Source organism: Neomonachus schauinslandi, chromosome X (assembly GCF_002201575.2).
Source record: "Neomonachus schauinslandi chromosome X, ASM220157v2, whole genome shotgun sequence".
Taxonomy (NCBI): Eukaryota; Metazoa; Chordata; class Mammalia; order Carnivora; family Phocidae; genus Neomonachus; species Neomonachus schauinslandi.
This window is the reverse complement of record NC_058419.1, coordinates 67,909,023-67,936,054: the sequence shown is the minus strand read 5'-3', so window position 1 is coordinate 67,936,054 and position 27,032 is coordinate 67,909,023. Positions and strand designations below refer to the sequence as shown.

The following is a 27,032-nucleotide window of genomic DNA, read 5'->3' as shown; positions in this document are numbered from 1 at the left end:
AGAACCCCCCTTAATATTTCTTGCAGGACCGGCTTAGTGGTCACATATTCTTTCAGTTTCTGCCATTCTTGGAAGCTCTGCATCTCTCCATCCATTCTAAATGACAGCCTTGCCAGATAAAGTATTCTTGGCTGCATGTTCTTCTCATTTACTACCCTGAATATGTCTTGCCAGCCCTTTCTGGCTTGCCAGGCCTCTGTGGATAAGTCTGACATTACTCTGATGTTCCTCCCTCTGTATGTAAGGAATCTCTTCCCCCTAACTGCCCTTAAGATGGTTTCCTTGGTTCTAAGATTTGCGAGTTTTACTATCACCTGCCAGGGTGTTGGCCTGTTTTCCTTGATCTTGGGAGGGGTCCTCTCTGCCTCTAAGACACGAATGCTTGTTTCATTCCCCAGATTAGGGAAGTTCTCAGCTATGATTTGCTCAAATATATCTTCTAGTCCTCTCTCTCTTTCCACCCCATCAGGGATCCCAATAATTCTGACATTGGAACGTTTCATGGTGTCACTTATTTCTCTGGTTCTCTTTTCCATGGATTTTGAGTTGTTTCTCCCAGGTCTCCTCTTTATTTTTCTTTTCTATCAATTGGTCTTCCAGATCACTAATTCATTCTTCTGCCTTGCTTACCCTGTTAGATTATCTAGATTAGATTGGATCTCATTGATAGTATTTTTAAGTTCTGCCAGTTCAGCTTTCATTTTTGCCCTTAGAGACTCTATGTTGCCATTAATCAATTTCTCCATTCTAGCTATTGTCTTCACAACTGCTACCCTGAATTCCATTTCCTGACATCTTGGTTATATCTGAATCCATTTGTAAATCTGTGGCATAAATCATAATCTCTGAGTCTTTCCTATTTTGGGGGTTCTTCCTTCCAGTCATTCTGTTGAGGGGTGGTTGAGGGAATGTACAGAGTCCAAATTATTGACCACAACCCAAGCAAGATGCACCTATTTTATGGGGACATTAGGGTTGTTGGTCTCTAGTTCTCCCAGCCTGTCTTCTAGGGGAGGGGCCTGCCAGGTGGTTACTCAGGCAACCCTGTTTGGGCAGAGTTGCCCTGCCCCCTGTGGTGGGGGGAGCTCAGTGAAAACTGGTTTTGGGGGGCTTTTGTTCTCTGGCTGCTTTCCCTCATGGCTTTCCCATCTCTTCTGAGAGTCAGAGCAGAAGAGATCGTTTCCAATCCTCTGCCTCAGAACAGAGAGATTGCAGTCTGTTCTTCAGTGAGCTCTCCAGGCCACACTATCTCCGTTTCTGTCTATGCTGCTAAAAACTGTAGCATCCTGTGTTGTGCGCCCCTCAGCAGTACTCCCAGTCCTCACCTCCAGGTCAGGGCACGTCTTTGCCTTTTGTGCTTCTAAAACCACCAGCCACCCCAGTTTGCACGTGTGGCCCCACCCTTCTAGGTTTTAGTCCAGGGGCCTGCCCTAAAGTCCTTTCCCTGCCACTACCGCTACTGGTCTGCATGTCTGTGCCCCATCCCCAGCGTGGGAGGTTATCGCTCCCTGGTGGTGCAGGATCCCAACAGCTCATCTCCTCCCCCTTCCTTTTATCTTCAGATATGAGCCAGCAGAATCATGGCTCCCCACTTCATACCTCGAAAACAACCACCTGCGATATTCTGTTTGTAGAGATCCAGATATATCTTCTTACATCTCAGGCTGATTTTGTGGGTGTTCAGAGTGGTCTGGTAGATATCCAGCTCAATTCCAGGCACAGTTGGAATAAGGTCCCCTATTCCTCTGCCATCTTTTCCTCTCTCCTATATATTACATCGTCTTTATCCATTCATCAGTCAATGGACATTTGGGCTCTTTCCATAATTTGGCCATTATTGATAATGCTGCTATACATGAAAGGTGCATATATCCCTTTGAATTAGTATTTTTGTACTCTTTGGGTAAATACCTAGTAGTGCAATTGCTGGATCATAGGGTAGTTCTACTTTTAACTTTTTGAGGAACCTCCATACTATTTTCCAGGGTGGCTGCACCAATTTGCATTCCCACCAACAATGCAAGAGTGTTCCCTTTCCTCCACATCCTCACGTTGTTGTTTGCTGTGTTGTTAATTTTAGCCATTCTGACTCGACAGACACATAGATCAATGGAACAGGATAGAAAATCCAGAAATGAACCCACAACTATATGGTCAATTAATCTTCAACAAAACAGGAAAGACTATCCAAGGGGGGGGCACTATCCATATTTCAACAAATGATGTTGGGAAAACTGGACAGCAACATGCAAAAGAATGAAACAGGACCACTTTCTTACACCATACACAAAAATAAATTCAAAATGGATAAAAGACCTAAACATGAGACAAGAAACTATCAAAATCTTCTTGGAGAACACAGGCAGTAACATCTTTGACATCAGCCATAGCAACTTCTTACTAGATACGTCTCCTGAAGCAAGGGAAACAAAAGCAAAAATAAAGTATTGGGACTTCATGAAAATAAAAAAGGTTCTGCACAGTGAAAGAAACAATCAACAAAATTAAAAGGCAACCTGTAGAATGGGAGAAGATATTTGCAAATGACATATATGATAAAGGTTTAGTATCCAAAATATGTAAAGAACTTATAAAACTCAACACCCAAAAAATAATTCAGTTAAAAAGTGGACAGAAGACATGAGTAGACATTTTTCCAAAGAAGACATCCAGATAGCTAACAGACACATGTAAAGATGCTCAACATCACTCATCATCAGGGAAACAAATCAAAACTACAATGGGTAGGTTGTTTTTAAGAAGAGTTTATTGGTGCTGACAAGCAGAGCTAGATTTGTAGTTCATTAATTGGTCAGGCAGAGTGGTCACTAAGCAAAAGTTCACTTTTATCACCCTTTTCAAACAAGATTTTTCATTGTTGCTAACTTCTTGGAATTTTGGACGTTTGACCCAGTTCAAAGGTTTAAAAAACAGGACATGCAAGGCAGTTGCTACAGCTCTATTTTTAAAATGGCTCTACCTATGTCATTTTTCATATTTCCCCCTTTTTCAAGAACTTTCTCCAAAAGCATCACTGATCAACCATTTGAATTGGGCTTTCTCATGTTTTAAGTTTCAATCCCTTATTGCCAGAGAAACTCATTAAGCCCTCATTGTCAGGAAGGCTCATTCTGGTGTGTGTGTCTTGTCCCATGCTGGTGAGAAAGTGGCTTCCTTGGGAGCGTTTAGGTCACATTTCAGCATCAATAGTGCCAAAATGAAGGAAGGCTTGTCGTCAGGTCTTATGAAATGAACAAAGGCTGCTAACGTTCCTTTAATTGGCCAAATAATTATTAGAAATCAATTCAAAACATTGGGTTACCATTATTTGTGTAGAATTTTTTATAGACCCATGAAAAATAATACAGAGTCTTACAACAGTAACAATTTCTAGAATCACAAGCAAGACACTAATTCCAAATTGTAGAATGGTTCCAAATCATGAACTATACGTGAGGCTAGCCAGGTAAACAGGTCAAAAGATCAAGAGCTTACAGGCTACTTTTCTGGAGACCTGTGGTATTTACTCTACCATGCCAGATTTCAATACATTCTGATTTGAACTATTGTGGAAAAATAATTTATAAAAATAAGTAATTATATTTTTTCTATATAATAATCATTCTATATATCCATAAAGCCAAGGTACCTGGTGCCAGTGATTGAAATTATAAACCTCTGTAGCAAAACTTCCAAAAGAAGGTGCAAGGTCACAAGAAGGAATATAATCAATGGTATTATAATAGCATTGCATGGTGACAGATGGTAACTACACTGGTGGTGAACATAACATAACATACAGTTTTTGAATCATTATATTGTATACCTGAAACTAATGTAACAGTATGTGTCAAACTATACTCAAATTAAGGGGGGGGAAGTACAAGGGCGCCTGGGTGGCTCAGTCGATTAAGCATCTTCCTTCAGCTCAGGTCATGATCCCAGAGTCCTGGTATTGAGTCTCACATCAGGCTCCCTGCTCAGCATAGCGTCTGCTTCTCCCTCTGCCTCTACCCTCCCCTCTGCTCATGCTCTCTCTCTCATGCTCTTTCTCTCAAACAAATAAATAAAATCTTTTTTTAAAAGATACAAAGTGATCATTGCAGGTAAGTGAAACTACAGATAATAGCTCTGGGAATATTAGAAGGTCCTGCAGTGTGACTAGATCTGTTCTAACAGATCAGAGATGTACTCTGGAAGCTAACATATATCACCTCAAGAGACACAAGATCAGTATCTATATAAGGTTGGCCAGGAAGCAAGATGGGATTCTTCTGCAAGGTGCATAGTATTGCTAGTGCTCCAAATACCTCACGACACATAGCATAACAATTGGATGACAGGGTACTTGGTGCCATCAAACCTACTCAAATTTTAAGTTGATATGATGATACAACATAGGAAGATTAGTGTTGTGGAAGAGGTAATATGGAAGAGGTTGGGGGAATGGGAAGAATATAGAGGAATATAGAATATAGAGCTAAAATGTTTTGAGCTAGCATATTTATCTGGTCAGAACTATAAATATGATTAATTCAGTGAGAAGTAGTGCAATGTCACCAAAAAAAAATCCCTCAATTGGGAACAATTCCAAATGTGATAAGCAAGATTCACTCAATGGTCAACTCTCTTCTTGAAGATACCATTCTCTTAGCTCCTGTCACAGTATACTCTTCTGGTTCCCCTCCCAAATTATTGGCTACTCCTTTCCAGTCTCCTTTGGGCTCCACCTCTAAACAAACACCAAATACTTCAGTGTCTTATGGATTACTCATTCCAGACCCTCTTTCTTTGTGTGATTTTATCCTAAACTTTAGAGTGCTTATTTCATTTATATTTAATGTAATTGCTGATATGGTTCAGTTAGGCCTATAATTTTGCTATTTGTTCTATTTGTCCAATCTGTTTTTCTCTGACTCTTCCTTTCTCAACCTTTCTTTCTTTCAGGTTGTGTATATTTTTAACGTTTTATTTTGAAATAATTATAGATTGATGGGAAATTGCAAAAAATAGTACAGAGGACACATGGTCCCTTCACCAAGTTCCCCCCAATGGTTATATTTTACATGAATATAATACAATTTCAAAACCAGAAAATTATTACTGATACAATATGTGTATAATTCTATGCTATTTTATCACATGTGTAGATTTATGCGCCCAGGACCACAATCAAGATACCGAAGTATTCCATCAACACAAAGATCTTTTTTGTATTACCCCTCTAAAGTCACAGGGACTGCTCACCCCTACCATATTCCTGGACCTTGGTAACCACTAATTTGTTCTTCATCTTTATAATTTTGTCATTTCAAAAACCTTTGAAATTGACCGTTTACAGGAATGCACTTGTGGTCCATCCAAGTTTGTTGCTTTTTATCACTGAGTGGTACTCCATGGAATTGATGTACCATTGATTTATTAACCATTCACCTGTTGAAAGGACATCTGGGTTGTTACCAATTTGGGGATATTATTAATAAACCTGCTATAAGCATTTTGGTATGTATTTTATGTGAATGCAAATTGTCATCTCTCTAATAAATGCTCAAGAGTGTGGCTGCTGGGCCATATGGTATGTTTAACTTTTTAATAAAATACTGAACTATTTTCCAGAGCGACTATACAATTTTATATTCAGACTAGCAATGTATGACAGATCTAGTTTCTCTGCATCCTCACTGGCATTTGGTATTTTCATGCCAAAATTTGGTATTGGCATGGTCAAATTTATCCATTCTGCTAGGTGTGTAATGATATCTTATTGTGGTTTTAATTTGTAATTCTCAGTGACTAATGATGTGTAACATTTTTTCATATGTTTATATGCCATCTATAAATCTACTTTGGTGAAATATCTCTTCATGTCTTTTGCCCAAATTCTAACTGGATTGTTTGCTCTTTTACAGTTGAATCTCAAGTCTATTCTTGCAACATCACACATGTACATGTGAGCCTTTTCTTCAATATGTAGTAGCTTGTGTTTCATCCTCTTAACAGACAATTAACAGAGCATTTCTTCACAAAGAAAAGGTTTTTGATGAAGTTCAATTCATTTATTTTTCTTTTTTTGAGGAATCATGTTATGGCTAAGAATACTTCACTAAGGCTTAGATCCCATAGATTATTTCCTGCTTCCTTCTGAAAATTTATAGTTTTATGTTTGAATATATGATCCATTCCAAGTTAATTTCTGTATAAGATGTTAGGCTTAGGTATAAGTTCATTTTTTGCCTGTGGATATCTAATTGCTCCAGCACTATTTTGTGGAAAAGAATATACATCCTCATTGAATTATTTTTGTACTTTCATTTTTTAAAAAAAAGCCAGTTGCCAATACTGTGTGGGTCTATTTCTGGATTCTCCCTTCTCTTCCACTTATATATGTGTCTATTCTTGTACCAAGAGTGTGTAATCTCAATGCTGTACCTATACAATGAGTCAATGAATCAGGTACATTAATTTGTTCCATTTCACTCTTCCATTTCAACATTGTCTTAATTATTCTAGTTCCTTTGCATTTCATATGAACTTTAGAATTAGCTTATCTATACCTATAAAAGCCCTAACAGATTTTGAAAAGATTGTGTTAAACTAGTGTATCAATTTGGGAATAATTAACATAGTTACTATATTGCATCTTCCAATACATAAACATACTATGTCTCTCCATTGATTTTAATCTTCCTTCAATTCCTTCACCAGTGTTTACATTTTTCAGCATTTAAGTACTATACCTTTATTAGATATATGCCTACATATTTAATTTTTAAAGCAGTTGTCAATGCTATTGTATTTTTTTACTTCCCATATGTTCATTATAAGTATGTAGAAATGTAATTAAAATTTTGTATGTTAATTTGTACCTTAAAACATTGGTGAAAAAATTTATTAGTTCTAGGAGATTTTGTGTGTGTGTGTATGCGTGTGTGTGTGTGTGTGTGTGTAAAAATTCCTAGGAATTTCATGCATAGACGATTATATCTTCTGCAATTAGGGACATTTGTATTTCTTCCTTCATGATCTGTATGTCTTTCATTTCTTTTTCTTGCCTTATTGCACTGGCAAGAACTCCAAGTATTATGTTGAATAAACATAGAAGACCAGATATACTTGTCTTCTTCCCAAGCTTAGGGGGAAAGCATTTTGCCTTTCAACATTAAATATAATATTAGCTGTAGGTTTTTTAGATGTTCCTTAATAAGTTAAGGAAGTTTCCCACTATTCCTAGTTTTGCTTCATTTTTATCATAAAAGAGTATTAGATTTTATAAGATGATTTTTATATATCAGTTGATATGATTATGAGACTTTTCTTCTTTAGCTTGTTAATATGGTGAATTACATTATTTTGTTCTTTTTAAACTTTATTATGGAAATGTTCTCTCTACAGAAACTTAGAAAAATGTATAATATATCCCAGGAACATAAGTGGTTTTTCCCCATTAGACCTCATAGTTCTAGAGCACCTATTCTCTTTATAAGATAAAATTCATTTAACATAAAATTCAATGTTTAACTTTAGGTGTACAATTCAGTGGCATTTAGCACATGAACAGTGTTGTGCAACCATTAGTTCTATCAGATTCAAAATATTTTCATCACCCCAAAGGGTAACTCTGTACCCATTAAACAGTCAGTCTACATTCCCCCTTTTCTCTAGGCCCTGACATCCATTAATATGCTTTCTATACCTATGGATTTGACCTATTCCTAACATTTCATATAAATGGAATCATGCAACGTGATTTTTTGTGTCTGGTTTCTTTAACTGAGCATGATATTTTTGAGGTTCATCCATGCTGTAACATGTATCTGTAGTTCGTTCATTTTTATGACAAATAACATTCCATTTTACAGGTTGACCACCTTTTGTTTATCCACTTATCAGTTGATGGATGTTCGGGTTATTTCCACCTTATTGGTTGATTTTTTTTTTTATTTTCAACAAAGTAATTTATTTTTTCCTGAGAGACTAAATTCAGTACAGTATTTGTTTTCAAAACATCCAACATGTCTTATGTCAAACTTAACCACTTTCTATGCAGTGAGTGTGGTGGGGTGATCTATTTTATTTGACTACCCTCAATGTAATTCATTTGGGTAGTTCTAAAGCGTATCAGTGATCAAAATGTTTCTCCCTACAGTTACTCCTGCATTCTCAATCAGTTTCTTCCGCACATCATCTAAAGAAAATTTATGTGGTGTGATTACACTCTTTAATACCAAGATTTCTAAAACTAGGAAAAATACCAACATTTAAAACATCAGTGTTTCTAGTCAAGGATAGTTCAATTAAATTTGATCAGTACATTATATTATAGTTTAACTCATGGAGAAATGTTAAAACCCAAGATCTTCTGAGTCACATAATACCAACATTTCATATTAATGAATAAATTACTCGGGTTACATACAAAGATATTAAGTGATGAGAAACAGAAAAAGCCAAGCTTTCAAAAGCTTTTAAAAAAAATACAGAAGCAAACTAATGAACACAACTACACAAAATATACACTAACCAATTGCAAACTAAACTAAAGATTAACCTTAAAAAAATACATTTTAGAACTTCGTGATACCCTCATAAAATGCAGCAAACTAAGGGTATTAAAACAATAGTCATTATTTTAGTTACTGTGCATCAACTCTAAAAGATCCAGATAAAGGAAATTTGTTTTTGATTCAGTTTAAATACTTTAAAATTGGAAATATGTAATAATTGATAGTATAATTAAATTTTAAAGAATATACACAAATGATTTGAACAGGTTTTATATTCAGTAACTTGCATGGTTTTTACACTGGCACTTTTATCACTAATTTAGGAGAATCAGATGCATTTCCCTCCATATACTTAGGCACTAAGATTTCAAATTTATAAATATGGTAGTATTTTAAATATTAAATTTTTACATGAATATTGGGTTCATCCTTGTTTTCCTTTGTTTCCTAGGTATTATCCAATTTTGTAAGGAAAATACTTTTATATCACAATCAAAACTTGTCTTGGTTACTAGACTGTAGCCATAATTGGGTTACAGTCACTTAGATTCATTATTTGGACTTATACTTACTAAGGCAGACCTAAATGAAACTTATCTTCTAGAACAATTTCACATTCGCATTTACCTGCACTGCAGAATGGGCTTAAGCAATATTTTAGCTGTTAGGAAATATTTAATTTACTTAAACTTGTTATTTTTGGCTACTCGGAACTCCTAGAGTAGTCAACTTTCCCTTTGAGTTCACTTTAAACTATATCTGATTCATTCCAAATAGAAGATTTTTAAATAGAAGTTAGACTTCATTAAGGTATTAACTTTAAATCTGAAAGAAAATTAATGTATTGAAATTTTCAAGTTTGACAAGTTCATTAAAATTTTTTAGCATGTCTTGATACATTTACTTATCAGCTTTTTATTCTTCTTTCTGCTGGCATTTCCTTAATGTTTGTTTGCTTCACCTCTCTGGTTCATTGGATTGCTACTATTTATGTTTTCATGGACTTTATCCTCACAGTTTACTATATCTTGTAAAGCCTTTTCCACATCTGTTTGGCCAGCTGTACTGGCTGTTTTTGGCAAGGTCATCTGCAGTGCACACCACAGGGTAGTGCGTGCTTTCCGAGTAGCCACACACATCTCTTTAATTGCTGAAGCAAGGGCAAAAACATCTCTGTCATCTTGGCATCTAGGAACTCCTTGCCTTTGCCGATTTGAAGCATTTACAATTTCATCCTTTCTACGTGACTGTACAATGTGAATGGACTCCAGGTGTCTATCAAGAGCAGTAGAGATATTGGCATGAAGGGGAGAGCTTCGAAGACGTTCCATTTTGCCTAGTAGAGTCACAACTCTGGCTTGTTCCCGAAGTTCATCCACAATTAAGTGATCAACTCGAGATGGGTTGGAGGTCAGCCTTGGAATTGGGGTGTTGTTAGTACTGGATACTTTTTTCCTGGGTAATTCTTGGCCAGGGCCAATTCAGTCTTTTTTCTCTCCTTTTCTAATGCTCTCCATTGTTCATAGCACTCTTCTAGTCGAATATGAAGTTCACTGGCTGGTCCACTACGGGTTTTAATTGGTCCCTCAGCAAAATATGGCTGTGACTTATCTTGTTCTTCCAAAATATTAGACACAAGTCCATATAAGTCTGTTTCACTGCCATAGTCATTTTTTTCCGTTTGAATCCTGTTCTTTACATTGATCTGAGAATTAGAAGGCTGTTTAATATCATCTCCATAAGTAGACCATGGTGCATAGAAAAGTGAAGAATCTACAGAACTTGATTATTCTGCTGATGAAGAAAGTGGAGTATAGGTCTGCCGTAGGTCAACACTGTCTTCACTCTGCGATTTGTAGCAATCATAGAAGGAAGTGGAGCCAGTCAGCATCACGCTGTTGAACACATCCGTTAGTCTACTGCTGGGGTCCGCACCGAGGTTCCAGCAGCGATTCGCACCTCCGCGGAACGCCACCTTGGGCTCAAGTACCTCCCTCAGGCCTGGGGGGTGAGGGGCCGGGCAACTGTCTCCGCCTCTCACCTCCATGAGGCCCCCCAGTCCCTCCTGGACTAGTACAGCTCTTGGGGTACGGGGGTAAGGGGGGGCGTCGAGGCCCGGCTCCCTCAGCCCGCACCCCGCCGCTGCCGCCGCCGCCGCCGCCGCCCCGGGCGCTGCCTGGAGCCGGTCTTATTATTGGTTGATTTTTAAACACTGAGCCAGCCTTGTGCCTCTTGCATAAATCCCACTTGTTCAAAGTGAGTAATTCTTTTAAAATATTGTTTAATTCTATTTGCTAACATTTTTAATGACTTCTATATTTATGTTCATGTGGGCTATTGGTGTATAATATTGGTTTCATTTGTGTTTTTTTTTTTAAACTATCTTCATCTGGTTTTGGTATCAGAGAAAATTAGCTTCACAAAATTAGTTGAGAAGTGTTATATCCTCTTCCATTTTCTCAAAAAGATTGGTGTTGGTTCCTTTTTAAACATTCAGTAGAATTCTCCAGTGAAAATATGTGGGCCTTGAAATTTCTTTTTTGAGAAATTTAAATATGAACTAAGTTTATTTAATAATTATAAGGATGTTCAAATTATCTATTTTATATTTGGTGAGTTGTGGCAGATTGTACTTTTTTTTATGTTCAGTTAGCCAGCATATAGAACATCATAAGTTTTTGTTGTAGTGTTCAATGACTCATTACTTGTGTATAACACCCAGTTCTCATCCTAACATGTGCCCTCCTTAATACCCATCACTCGGTTACCCCATCCCCCCAGCCCCCTTGCTTCTGTAACCCTCAGTTTGTTTCCTGGAGTCCAAAATCTCTGATTTCTTCTCATTCAGTTTTCCCTCTCTTCCCCTGTGGTCCTCCATGCTATTCCTTATGTTCCACATATGAGTGAAACCATGTGATAATTGTCTTTCTCTGCTTGACTTATTTCACTTAGCATAATCCCCTCCAGTTCCATCCATGTCAATGCAAATGGTGGGTATTCATCTTTTCTGATGGCTGAGTAATACTCCATTGTATATATGTACTACATCTTCTTTATCCATTTGTCTATTGTAGGGCATCTCGGTTCCTTCCACAGTTTGGTTATTGTGGACATTGCTGCTATGAACATTCGGGTGCATGTGTCCCTTCTTTTTCCTACCTCTGTATCTGTGGGGTAAATTTTAGGAGTTGATTCTTTTCATCTAAATTGTCAAAATTCTGTGTGTTGTATTGTTCATGGTACTGTGCTCCTTTACCTTTTTCCAGTGTTTGCAGAATTTATGGTGATATCCCAATTTCTTTTTTCATTCTGATATTTGTAACTTGGGTTTTTTCTCCTTTTTCTTTGTCAGCCTTGCTAGAGGTTTGTGGATTTAGTTGATTTCTAAAAGAAACAATGTTTTGTCTAATTGATTTCTTTCTGTTTTTCTCTTTTCAATTTCATTGATGTCTGTTCTTATCTTTATTTCCCCCCTTTGAATTGCTTTGAATGTATTTTGTCTTCTCTTTCTAGGTTAGATTATTAATTTGAGACTTTTCCTCTTTCTTACTATAGGCATTTAGCAATAGAAATTTTCCTCCATGCACTGCTCTGTTACATTCCACAAATTTTTAAGTCTTGTATTTTCATTTTAATTAAGTTTAATATATATTTTTTTTAATTTGGGACTTCATCTTTCACCAATGGGTTATTTTTTTTTAAGATTTTTAATTTCTTTTTTATTTAAAATCAATTAATTAACATATAGTGTATTATTAGTTTCAGAGGTAGAGTTTAAAGATACATCAGTTGCATATAACACCCAGTGTTCATTACATCAAGTGCCCTCCTTAATGCCTATAACCCAGTTACCCCAAACCCCTACCCACCTCCCCTACAGCAACCCTTAGTTTATTTCCTAGAGTTAAGAGTCTCTTATGGTTTTTCTCCCTCTCTGATTTCATCTTATTTGGCATCATTTCTTGATTATTTAATGGTCTTCCCACCTTGTCAAAAATGGGTTTGATTCTGTATTCTCAATTCTATTCCATTAATCTATACACCTATTCTTATGCCTATATTACAAAAATTTGATTGCTGTAGCTTTGTAGTAAGTTTTAAAATCAAGAATTATGAGTCTTCTAATTATGAACATTGTTTTGGCTCTTTGGGGTCCCTAACAATTTCATATGAATTTTAGAATCAGCTTGTCCATTTTGTAAAAATGGTAGTAGAGAATTTGATACAGATTGCATTGTATCTGTAGATCAGTTTGGGAAGTATTACTATCTAACAATATTCATTTTTACAATCCATAATCATTTAATATCCTTCCATTCATTTATGTTTTACTTAATTTCTTTCAATGTTCTGTAGTATTCAATGTACAAGTCTTGCATCTTCTTGGTTAATATTAATCCTAAGTATTTTCTATTTTCTTTTTTTTAAGATTTATTTATTTATTCTAGAGAGAGAGAGCAAATGGGAGGGGCAGTGGGAGAAGGAGAGAGAATCTCAAGCAGATGCTACACTGAGTGTGGAGCCCTATGCGGGGCTCAGTCTCACAATCTCAAGATCAAGACCTGAGCCAAAACCAAGAGTCAGTCACCCAATCGACTACACCACCCAAGTGCTACAGAATTTTATTTTTTATGAGGCATATTCCATAATTCATTTTCAGATGACTCATTTCTAACATATAGAAATACAACTGATTGGGGCACCTGGATGGCTCAGTCAATTAAGCACCTAACTTCGGCTCAGGTCATGATCCTGGGGTCCTGGGATTGAGCCCCATGTCAGAGTCCCTAATCAACAGAGAGCCTGCTTCTCCCTTTCCCTCTGCCACTCCCCCTGCTTGTGCTTTCTCTCTCTGTCAAATAAATAAACAAAATATTTTTTAAAAAAGAAATACAACTGATTTTTGTATGTAGAGCATACATATTCAGCAATGTATCCTGCAACATTGCTGAATATGTTTACAATCTGAAAGATGTTTTGGATTTTTTTGAAGTTATCTATGTATAAGAATGTGTCATTTGTGAACTAAAATAGTTTTACTTTTTCCTTTCAAATTTCAATGCCTTTTATTTCTTCCTTTGGCTAATTTCTCTAGCTATATCTTATTAGTACAGTGTTGAATAGAGGTGGTAAAAGTAAACATCCTCATCTCATTTCTGATCTTAGGGAGTTAGGCTGTTAGTCCTTTACCATTGAGTATGTTAGCTGTGGGTTTTTCATAGATGCATTTTACCAGGTTGTGCAAGTTCCCTTCTGTTATGAGCTGAATTACATACCCCCAAAATTCATATGATGAAGTACTAACTTCTAGTACATCCGAATGTAACTGTAATTGGTGACAAGGCCTTTAAAGAGGGGGTTAAATTAAATTTAGGCCATTAGGGTAAGCTCTAATCCAACCTGGCTGGTGTCTTTACAAGAAGAGGAAATCTGGATACAAAGACATACAAGCAGTGCACACCCACATGACCATGTGTGGACAGAGTGAGAAGGCAACCATCTGCAAAGCAAGGAAAGAACTCAGAAAAAAAGAAACTTCCTGACATCTTCAATTTGGACTTCTAGGCTCCAAAACTGAGAATATAAATTTCTGTTTTTTAAGCCATTCAGTCTGTGACATTTTGTTGTGAAAGCTTTGGTTAACTTTAATACACCTTCTATTCCTTGTTTATCAAGTGACTTTTATCATGAAATGCTGTTTCTGCATCAATAAAAATGACCATGTGAAAATTTTTCTTCATTCTGTTAATGTACACTAATTGATTTTTCCATATTTGAACCACTCCTGCATTTCTAGGATAGAAGTCCTACTTGGTCATGATGAACAATCCTTTTAATATACTGTGGGATTCTGTTTGCTAGAATTTCATTAAGTTTTTTGCATTTATAATCATAAAAGATATGGGTCTATAGTTTTCTTTCCTTGTGATGTCATTTTACAGCTTTGGTATCAGGTAAATACAACCTTCAGAAAATGAGTTAGAGAGTGTTCCAACTACTTCTGTTTTTTAAGGTGTTTGAGGAAGTTTGAGATTTCTTTATTAAACAATGAATAACCTACTGTTGGGGCACTTGGGTGGCTCAGTCAGTTAAGTGTCTGCCTCTGACTCAGTCAGTTAAGCATCTGCCTTCAGCTCAGGTCATGATCCCAGGGTCCTGGGATCAAACACCATGTCAGGCTCCCTGCTCAGCAGGGAAACTGCTTCTCCCTCTCCCTCTGCCTGCTGCTCTGCCTGCTTGTGCGCTCTCTCTCTCTCACTCACTGTCAAATAAATAAATAAAACCTTTTTAAAAAATAAGCCAATATTGATTTTCATCTTCTTTGACTTCTTACATCCAAGCTTTATAGTTTTTTCATACAAATATTTCACATATTTTCTTAGATTTATACCTAAGTACTTCACTTGGTTTTTGCTAATGTAAATGGTATTGTATTTTAATGGTATTTATATTTTAAAATCCCAGTTGTTCATAGCTGGTCTATAAGAAAGCAGTTGACATTTGTATATTAACCTTATACCAGGGGAGGAGCAAGATGGCGGAGGAGTAGGAGACCTAAATTTCGTCTGGTCTCAGGAATTCAGCTAGATAGGGATCAAAAACATTCTGAACACCTATGAACTCAACAGGAGATCGAAGAAAAGAATAGCAGCAACTCTCTGAACAGAAAAGCGACCACTTTCTGGAAGGTAGGACGTGTGGAGAAGTGAATCCGAGGCGATATTCGGAAAGATAGACGGCGGGGGAGGGGGCCTCCGTCGGCTGCTACCGGCAAGTGATAGGGCAACAGAGCACAAAATCAGAAATTTTAGAAGTCGGCTCCACTGAGGGAACGTCACTCCAGTGGCTAAGAGGACGGTGGAACCGTCACTGGGACAGTGTGGTCTCAGGACCCTTGGGGTCACAGAAAAACCGGGGGTGCCTGAGGGCAGCAGAACTCCCAGGTGTCAGAGCAGGGAAGCAGGTGCAGAGATGGAGCCGAGGAGTGGGCTCTCAGCTCGGGGTTGCCATAAACAATGATCCGAAGCACAGTCGGGCCACTGCTCTTCCAGCAGAGACCCAACAAGTGGCAGATCCGGGGAGACTCCCCTTCCTCCCCCAGGAGGAACGGAGCAGGAGCGCACCACAGGGATCTGCTGGGTTTAGAGACTCCACACGAGGTCATGTGCCAGAGATAGAAACGCTCAGTCACAGACCAGGTGAGCACAGTGTGTGGCTGGAGACCAGGGAGATGGGAGTGATTGACTGCTTTTCTCTGGGGGCGCGCTGAGGAGTGGAGTGCCAAGTTCTTGGCTCCTCCGGGGCAGAGATTGGGAGGCTGCCATTTTCACTCTCATCCCCCAAAGCTGTACAGAAAGCTTGCAGGGAACAAAAGCTCCCAAGAGCAAACCCGAGCAGATTACTTAGCCCGGCCCCCAGCAGGGGCGGGGCAATTCCGCCTCTGGCAAAGACATTTGTGAATCACTGCAACAGGTCTCTCTCCAGAAGATCAGCAAGAACAGCCAGCCAAGACCAAGTTTACCAATCAATGAGAACGGCAGAACTCCAGGGCTAGGGGAATACAGCACATAGAATTCGTAGCTTTTTCCCATGATTCTTTAGTCATTCAAAGTTAATTTTTTAAATTTTCTTTTAATTTTTTTTTTGAATTTTTATTTTTCCCTTTTTCAACCAACATCTTATCAATCCCTTTTTTATAAAATCCTTTTTATATTTCATTTTTAGAGTCATAGTTTATCCCTTCATAGTAGTTAACCTTATTTTTGGTATATATATATATATATATATATATATATAAGTTGTTCTCTCTTTAGAATTTTGGGATACAGTTTCTTCTAACAGACCAAAATATACCCTAAATCTCCAGGGTATGGCTTTGATCTAGTCTCCTGCCTGATCGCATTCTCTCCCTTTTTTTTTTTTTAAATCCTCTTCTTTCTTTTTTCAACCAACTTCTTATCAATTCTTTTTATAAAATCTTTTATAATTTTCATCCTTACAGTCATATTCCATCCCTTCATCATATTTACCCTTATTTTTGTACATATATAAGTTTTTCTTTCTTTAAAATTTTGGGAGGCACTTTCTTCTAACAGACCAAAATACACCCAAAATCTAGTGTGTGGCACTGATCAATTCACCAGCCTGATCATATTTGATCATATTCTGTTTTTTTTTTTTAAATCTTTTTCTTTTTCTTTTTTTTTCTTTCTTTCCCTTTCTTTTCCCCCAGTTTCAGGACTCTTCTGATTGGTTTAGTGTATCTTTTTCTGGGGTCGTTGTTACCCTATTAATATTTTGTTCTCTCATTCATCTATTCTCCTCTGGACAAAATGACAAGACAGAAAAAATCACCTCAAAAAAAAGAACAAGATGCAGTACCAACTGCAAGGGACCTAATCAATACGGACATTAGTAAGATGTTGGAACTAGAGTTCAGAATGACGATTATAAAGATACTAGCTGGGCTTGAAAAAAGCATGGAAGATATTAGAGAAACCCTTTCTGAAGAAATAAAAGAACTAAAATCTAACCAACTCAGAATCAAAAAGGCTATTAATGAGGTGCAATAAAAAATGGAGGCTGTAACCGCTAGGATAAATGAGGCAGAAGAGAGAATTAGTGATATAGAAGACCAAATGATGGAAAATAAAGAAGCTGAGAAAAAGAGAGATGAACAACTGCTGGATCACAAGGGCAGAATTTGAGAGTTAAGTGATACCATAAGATGAAACAATATTAGATTAATTGGGATCCCAGAAGAAGAAGAAAGAGAGAGGGGGGCAGAAGGTATATTGGGGCAAATTATAGCAGAGAACTTCCTTAATTTAGGGAAGGAAACAGGCATCAAAATCCAGGAGGCACAGAGAACCCCCCTCAAAATCAATAAAAATGGGTCAATACCCAAACATCTAATAGTAAAACTTATGAGTCTGAGAGACAACGAGAAAATCCTGAAAGCAGCTTGGGATAAGAGATCTGTAACTTACAATGGTAGAAACATTGGATTGGCAACAGACCTATCCACAGAGACCTGGCAGGCCAGAAAGGACTGGCAGGATATCTTCAGAGCACTAAATGAGAAAAATATGCAGCCAAGAAGACTATATCCAGCTAGGCTGTCATTGAAAATAGAAGGAGAGATAAAAAGCTTCCAGAACAAACAAAAACTAAAGGAATTTGCAAACACAAAACCAACCCAACAAGAAATATTGAAAGGGGTCCTCTAAGCAAAGAGAGCCTAAAAGTAACATAGACCAGAAAGGAACACAGACAATATACAGTAACAGTCACCTTACAGGCAATACAATGGCACTAAATTCATATCTTTCAATAGTTACTCTGAATGGAAATGGGCTAAATGCCCCAATCAAAAGTCACAGGGTATCAGATTGGATAAAAAAACAAGACCCATCGATATGCTGTCTGCAAGAGACTCATTTTAGACCCAAAGACACCCCCAGATTGAAAGTGAGGGGGTGGAAAACCATTTACCATGCTAATGGACACCAAAAGAAAGCTGGGGTGGCAATCCTTATATCAGACAAGTTAGATTTTAAACCAAAGACTGTAATAAGAGATGAGGAAGGACACTATATCCTACTTAAAGGGTCTATCCAACAAGAAGATCTAACAATTGTGAATATCTATGCCTCCCCTGCTCAGCGGGGAGTCTGCTTCTCCCTCTGACCCTCCCCCCTCTCATGTGCTCTCTCTCTCTCATTCTCTCTCTCAAATAAATAAATAAAATCTTTAAAAAAATATATCTATGCCCCTAATATGGGAGCAGCCAATTATATAAGGCAATTAGTAACAAAAGCAAAGAAACACATGGACAACAATACAATAATAGTGGGGGGACTTCAACACCCCCCTCACTGAAATGGACAGATCAGCTAAGCAAAAGATCAACAAGGAAATAAAGACTTTAAATGACACACTGGACCAAATGGACTTCACAGATATATTCAGAACATTCCATCCCAAAGCAACAGAATACACATTCTTCTCTAGTGCCCATGGAACATTCTCCAGAATAGATCACATCCTAGGTCACAAATCAGGTCTCAACAAGTACCAAAAGATTGGGATGATTCCCTGCATATTTTCAGACCACAGTGCTTTGAAATTATAACTCAGTCAGAAGACGAAAGTTGGAAAGAGCTCAAATACATGGAGACTAAAGCACATCCTACTAAAGAAGGAATGGGTCAACCAGGAAATTAAAGAAGAATTTAAAAAATTCATGGAAACAAATGAAAATGAAAACACAACTATTCAAAATCTTTGGGATGCAGCAAAGGCAGTCCTAAGAGGAAAGTATATCGCAATACAAGCCTTTCTCAAGAAACAAGAAAGGTCTCAAATACACAACCTAACCCTACACCTAAAGGAGCTGGAGAAAGAACAGCAAATAAAGCCTAAACCCAGCAGGAGAAGAGAAATAATAAAGATCAGAGCAGAAATCAATGAAATAGAAACCAAAAGAACAGTTGAACAGATCAATGAAACTAAGAGGTTGTTCTTTGAAAGAATTAACAAGATTGAAAAACCCCTGGCCAGACTTATCAAAAAGAAAAGAGAAATGACCCAAATAAATAAAATCATGAATGAAAGAGGAGAGATCACAACCAACACCAAAGAAATACAAACAATTATAAGAACATATTATGAGCAACTATATGCCAGCAAATTAGATAATCTAGAAGAAATGGAGGCATTCCTAGAGATGTATCAACTACCAAAACTGAACCAGGAAGAAATAGAAAACCTGAACAGACCTATGACCACTAAGGAAATTGAAGCAGTAATCAAAAATCTCCCAACAAACAAAAGCCCAGGGCCAGATGACTTCCCAGGGGAATTCTACCAAACATTTAAAGAAGAATTAATACTTATTCTGCTGAAACTGTTCCAAAAAATAGAAATGGAAGGAAAAGTTCCAAACTTGTTTTATGAGGCCACCATTACCTTGATCCCAAAACCAGACAAAGATCCCATCAAAAAGGAGAATTACAAACCAATATCCTTGATGAACATGGATGAAAATATTCTCACCAAAATACTAGCCAATACAATCCAACAGTACATTAAAAGGATTATTCACCACAACCAAGTGGGATTTATCCCTGGGCTGCAAGGTTGGTTCAACATTCACAAATCAGTGTGATACAATACATTAATAAAAGAAAGAACAAGAACCATATGATCCTCCCAATAGATGCAGAAAAAGCATTTGACAAAATACAGCATCCTTTCTTGATCAAAACTCCAAAGTATAGGGATAGAGGGTACATACCTCAATATCATAAAAGCCATCTATGAAAAACCCACAGCGAATATCATTCTCAATGGGGAAAAATTGAGAGCTTTCCCCCTAAGGTCAGGAACATGGCAGGGATGTCCACTATCACCACTGCTATTCAACATAGTATTGGAAGTCCTAGCCACAGCAATCAGACAACAAAAAGAAATAAAAGGCATCCAAATCAGCATCCAAATGGGAGAAGTCAAACTCTCACTCTTTGCAGATGATATGATACTTTATGTGGAAAACCCAAAAAACCCCACCCCAAAACTGCTAGAACTCATACAGGAATTCAGTAAAGTGGCAGGATATAAAATCAGTGCACAGAAATCAGTGACATTCCTATACACCAACAATATGACAGAAGAAAGAGAAAATAAGGCGTCGATCCCATTTACAATTGCACCCAAAACCATAAGATAGCTAGGAATAAATCTAACCAAAGAGGCAAAGGATCTGTCCTCAGAAAACTATAAAATACTCATGAAAGAAATTGAGGAAGACACAAAGAAATGGAAAAACGTTCCATGCTCATGGATTGGAAGAACAAATATTGTGAAGATGTCAATGCTACGTAGAGCAATCTACACATTTAATGCAGTCCCTATCAAAATACCTTCAACTTTTTTTAAAGAAATGGAACAAATAATCCTAAAATTTGTATGGAACCAGAAAAGACCCCGAATAGCCAGAGGAATGTTGAAAAAGAAAAGCAAAGCTGGTGGCATCACAATTCCAGACTTCAAGCTCTATTACAAAGCTGTCATCATCAAGACAATATGGTACTGGCACAAAAACAGACACATAGATCAATGGAACAGAATAGAGAACCCAGAAATGGACCCTCAACTCTATGGTCAACTCATCTTTGACAAAGCAGGAAACAATGTCCAATGGAAAAAAGACAGTCTCTTCGACAATGGTGTTGGGAAAATTGGACAGCCACATGCAGAAGAATGAAACTGGACCATTTCCTTACACCACACACAAAAATAGACTCCAAATGGTTGAAAGACCTCAATGTGAGACAGGAGTCCATCCAAATCCTAAAGGAGAACACAGGTAGCAACCTCTTCTACCTCAGCAGCAGCAACTTCTTCCTAGAAACATCACCAAAGGCAAGGGAGCAAGGGCAAAAATGAACTATTGGGACTTCATCAGGATAAAGAGCTTTTGCACAGCAAAAGAAACAGTCCACAAAACCAAAAGACAACCGACAGAATGGGAGAAGATATTTGTAAATGACATCAGATAAAGGGCTAGTATCCAAAATCTATAAGGAACTTCTCAAACTCAACACCCAAAGAAATGATCCAATCAAGAAATGGACAGAAGACATGAACAGACATTTTTCCAAAGACATCCAAATGGCCAACAGACACATGAAAAAGTGCTCAATGTTTCTCCTCATCAGGGAAATCCAAATCAAAACCTCAATGAGATACCACCTCACACCAGTCAGAATGGCTAAAATTAACAGTCAGGAAATGACAGATGTTGGTGGGGATGCAGAGGAAGGGGAACCCTCCTACACTGTTGGTGGGGATGCAAGCTGGTGCAGCCACTCTGGAAAACAGTATGGAGGTTCCGCAAAAAGTTGAAAATAGAGCTACCATCCGATCCAGCAATTGCTCTACTGAGTATTTACCCCAAAGATACAAATGTAGGGATCCAAAGGGGTATGTGAACCCCGATGTTTATAGCAGCAACATCCACAATAGCCAAACTATGGAAAGAGCCAAGATGTCCATCGACAGATGAATGGATAAAGAAAAGGTGGTATATATACAATGGAATATTATGCAGCCAGCCATCAAAAGGAATGAAATCTTGCCATTTGCAATGACGTGAATGGAACTGGAGGGTATTATGCTGAGCAAAGTAAGTCAATCAGAGAAAGACATGTATCATATGCTCTCACTGATATGAGGAATTCTTAATCTCAGGAAACAAACTGAGGGTTGCTGGATTTCTGGGGGTTGGGTGATAGACATTGGGGAGGGTATGTGCTATGGTGAGTGCTGTGAAGTGTGTGAGACTGTTGAATCACAGACCTGTACCTCTGAAACAAATAATACATTATATGTTAAAAGAAGAAGAAGAAGAAGATAGCAGGAAGGGAAAGATGAAGGGGGGGAGATCGGAGGGGGAGATGAACCATGAGAGACTATGGACTCTGAGAAACAAACTGAGGGTTTTGGGGGGGGGGGGGCATGGGTTAGCCTGGTGATGGGTATTAAAGAGGGCATGTACTGAGTGGACACTGGGTGTTATACGCAAACAATGAATCATGGAACACTACATCAAAAACCAATGATGTAATGTATGCTGATTAACATAACATAAAAAAAAACCTTGTACCAGGAGATATTTTATTGATTCTTTGAGGTTTTCTATATAGACAATCATAGAATGTGAAAAAAATTTCCTCTTCCCCAATTATATACGTTTATTTCTTTTTCTTGTATCATTGGATTAACTAGGAATTCCAGTATAATGTTAAATAGGAGTGGTAAAGGCAGACATCCTTACAGCTTTAATATTTATTATTTCTTTTATTCTTCTTATATTGGATTTACTTTGCTCTTCTTTTTCTAGTTTCCTGAAATGGAAGCTTAGATTATTGCTTTTAGATTATTTTTCTTTTCTAACATATGCATTTAATGCTATAATTCTTCTAAGCACTAGTTTTGCTGTATCCCACAAAGTTTGATGACTTGTATTTTCTTCATTTAGTTCAAAATATATTTTACTGTGGTAAGAACACTTAACGTGAGATCTAAAGTCTTACATGTTTAAGCATACATTATCATTAATGATAAGCACAATCTAGAGATACCAAATCTCTAGAAATTATTCATCTTGCATAACTGAACTTGTTATACCCTTTGGTTTTTTTCCATTTTTTAATTTAAAATTCAATTAGCCAACATATAGTACATCATTAGTTTCAGATGTAGAGTTCAATAATTCGTCAATTGCATACAACACCCAGTGCTCATCACATCACATGCCCTCTTTAAAGCTCATTACCCAACTACCCCATCCTCCCACCCACCTCCCCTCCAGCAACCCTCAGTTTTTTTCCTATAGTTAAGAGTCTCTCATGGTTTGTCTCCCTCTCTGATTTCTTCCCATTCAGTTTTTCCTCCCTTCCCCTATGGTCCTCTGTGCTGTTTCTTATATTCCACATATGAGTGAAACCATATGATAATTGTCTTTCTCTGATTGACTTATTTCACTCAGCATAGTACCCTCCATTTCCATCCACATCGATGTAAATGGCAAGTATTCATCCTTTCTGATGGCTGAGTAATATTCCATTGTATATATATACCACATCTTCTTTATCCATCTATCAATGGACATCTTGGCTCTTTCCATAGTTTGGCTACTGTGGGCATCCTGCTATAGACATTGGGATGAACGTGCCCCTTCAGATCATTACATTTGTATCTTTGGGGTAAAAACCTAGGAGTGCAATTGCTGGGTCATAGGGTAACTCTATTTTTAACTACTTGAGGAACTTCCATACTGTTTTCCGGAGTGCCTGTACCAGCTTGCATTCCCACCAACAGTGTGAAGGATCCCCTTTCTCTACATCCTCACACCAGTCAGAATGGCTAAAATTTACAAGTCAGAAAACAACAAATGAACTTTTATACACTTTGAATGGCAACTCCCTATTTTCTCTTCCCCTTAGCCTCTACTGTTTCTGATTGTGACTATTTTAGATACCTCATTTCAATAGAATCATGCAGTATTTAATCTTCTGTGACTGGTGCATTTCACTTAAAATGTCCTCCAGGTTCATCCATGTCAAATATGGAAGGCTCTCTTTCAATTTTAAGGCTGAATAATGTGCTGTTGTTATTTATATATCATGTTTTCTTTATCCATTCATCCGTTGATAGACATTTAGGTTGTTTCCATATCTAGGCATTGTGACTAATGTTGTAATAAACATGGAAGTGCAATATACCTCTTGGAGATCCTTCTTTACATTTTCTTGGATGCATACCCAGAAGTGGAATTGCTGGATCATACAGTAATTTTATTTTTGATTATTTGACGAAACCCTACACTGTTTTCCATAGAAACTGTACCAGTTTACATTCCCACCAACTGTGTACAGCAGTTCCAACTTCTCCACATCATCACAAACACATACTGTCTTTTGTTTTGTCAAAAGTATTATTATAGCCATCCTCAGGGGTGTAAGGTTGTATCTCATTGTGTCTTTGATTTGCATTGCCTGGGTGATTACTGATGTTGAGTATCTTTTCATCAACCTATTGGCAATTTGCATGTCTTCTTTGGAGAGATGTGTATTCACATCTTTTATCCATTTTTTAATCAGGTAAGTTGTTTTTTTTTATATTGAGTTGCAAGAGTTCTAACATATTTTGAATACTAATCCCCTTTCAGACAAATTGTTTCCAAATATTTTCTCCATTCCATAAGTTGCCTCTCATGTTCTTAAATGCTTCCTTTCCTGTGCAGAAGCTTTTGAGTTTGATGTATTTCCACTGGTCTATTTTTGCTTTTGCTTCTTGTGCTTTTGGTGTCATAGCCAAGAAATCATTGCCAAGCTCAGTATCATGAAATTTTTCTCATATGTTTTCTTCTAGGAATTTTAGTTTCAGGCCTTATGTTTAAAATGTTAACCCATTTTGAGTTGATTTGTATTTGTGGGGTAGTACATGGGCCCAATTTCACATTTTTGACCTGGCTATCCAGTTTTCCCAGCACCGTCTGTTGAGGAGACTGTCCTTTCCCCATTGTATATTCTTGACACTCTTCTAAAATATGCACCCTTGACATATATGCATTTTTCTGGGCCCTCTATTCTATTCCTTTAATCTGTATGTCTGTTTTTATGCTAGTATACTTTTTAAATCACTATAACTTTGAAATATATTTTGAATTCAGGAAGTGTGATGCCTCCAGCTTTAATGCCAGCCTCATAAAATAAGTTTTGAAGTGTTTCTTTCTCTGCAATTATTTGGAAAAATTTCAAAAGAATTGATGTTAATCTTTAAATGTTTGGTATAGTTCTCCAGTAAAGACCTTTATTTGTTAGGAGGTTTTTTATTACCCGTTCAATCCTGGACTTTTAATGGGGGGGGAGGGGTGACTACTATTTCAGTCTCCTCGCTAGTTATATGTCTATTCAGATTTTCTATTTTTCATGATTCAGTCTTGATAGGTTGTATGTTTCTAGGAATTTATCCACTTTGTCTAGATTACCAATTTGTTGGTGTATAATTGTTCACTCTAGTCACTTTTGATACTCTATATTACTTTGGCATCAGTTGTAATGTTTCCTCTTTCAGAACCTTCTGATTTTATTTCAAACTTCTAAAATTTCTCTTGAAACTTCTTTGATCAACATGTTATTTAGAAGCATATAATCTAATTTCCAAGTATTTAGGGTATTCCAGATGTCTTTCACTTAGTGAAATTTAATTCAATTCCGTTGTGGTTTCAGAGCATACTTTTTTATTTTTAAATTACTCTTAATTGTTATTATTTAAGTGTAGCGGACATACAGCATTGTGTTAGTTTCAGGTGCACAACATAGCAACTAAACACTTGCATACATTATGTACTGCTCACCACAATAACTGTAGTTATCATCTGTCACCATACAAAGCTATTAAAATATTATTGACTATATTCTCTATGCTATATTTTTCATACCGAAGACTTATATATTATATTTTATTTATTATTTTATTTTTATTCCTCTCCCTCCAGTACAGTTAACATAGAGTGTTATATTAGTTTCAGGCATACAATTTAGTGATTCAGCAATTCCACACATCTCCCAGTGCTCATCACAAGGGCACTCCTTAATCACCATTTCTTATTTCACCCCTCCCAACCTACGCAATCTCTCCTCTGGTAACCATCTGTTTGTTTTCTATAGTTGAGTCTGATTCTTGGCTTGTCTCTCTTTTCTTTTTTTCCCCCTTTGCTCATTTGCTTTGTTTCTTAAATTCCACATATGAATGAAATCACATGGTCTTTGTCTTCCCTAACTGACTTATTTCATTTAGCATTATACTCTTTAGCTCCATCCATGTCATTGCAAATAGCAAGATTTCGTTCTTTTCTATGGCTGAGTAATATTCCATTATATGTACATACATCTTCTTTATGCATTCATTAGTCAATAGACAGACACTATCATATCTTGGCTATTGTAAATAATGCTGCTATAAACATAGGGGTACCTCTATCCCTTAGAATTAGTGTTTTGTATTTTTGGGTAAATACCCATGAGTGTGATTACTTGACTGTAGGGTAGTTCCATTTTCAACATTTTGAGGACACTCCATACTGTTTTCCAGAGTGGCTGCACCAGTTTGCATTCCCACCAACAGTGCAAGATGGTTCCCCTTTCTCCACATCCTCATCAACACCTGTTTTTTCTTGTATTCTTGATTTCAGCCATTCTGACTGGTGTGAGGTGATCTCTCATTGCAGTTTTGATTTGTATTTCCCTGATGATGAGTGATATTAAGCATGTTTTCATGTGTCTGTTGGCCATCTGTATGACTTCTTTGGAGAAATGTCTGTTCATGTCTTCTTCCCATTTTTTAATTGGATTTTTTGGGTTTGGGGTGTTGAGTTTTATAAGTTCTTTATATATTTTAGATACTAACCCTTTACTAGATATGTCATTTGCAAATATCTTCTCCCATTCCATAGGTTTCCTTTTACTTTTGTTGATTGATTCCTTCACTGTGCAGTAGGTTTTTATTTTGATGAAGTCCCAATAGTTTATTTTTGCTTTTATTTCTCCTGCCTCAGGGTACATATCCAGAAAAATGTTGCTATGGCTGATGTCAGAGACATTACTGCCTGTGTCCTCTAGGATTTTCATGGTTTCAGGTCTCACATTTAGATCTTTCATCCATTTTGAATTTATTTTTGTGTACGGTATAGAAAAGTGGTCCTATTGTATTCTTTTGCAAGTAACTGTCCAGTTTTCCCAACACCATTTGTTAAAGAGACCATCTTTTTCCCAGTGGATATTCTTTCCTCTTTTGTTGAAGATTAATTGACCACAAAATTGTGGGTTCCTTTCTGGATTTTCTATTCTGTTCTATTGATCTATGTGTCTATTTTTTGTGCCAGTACCATACTGTTTTGATCACTACAGCTTTGTAATATAATACAACTTGAAGTCTAGAATTGTGATACCTCCAGTT

The 27,032-nt window shown here is 37.1% G+C and overlaps 1 pseudogene; it reads right to left on the bottom strand.

The window, feature by feature from the left end:
* Window positions 1-9,445: 9,445 nt before the first annotated feature.
* On the bottom strand, window positions 9,446-10,551 carry LOC110576846 (annotated as a pseudogene).
* Between the last annotated feature and the right edge of the window lie 16,481 nt (window positions 10,552-27,032).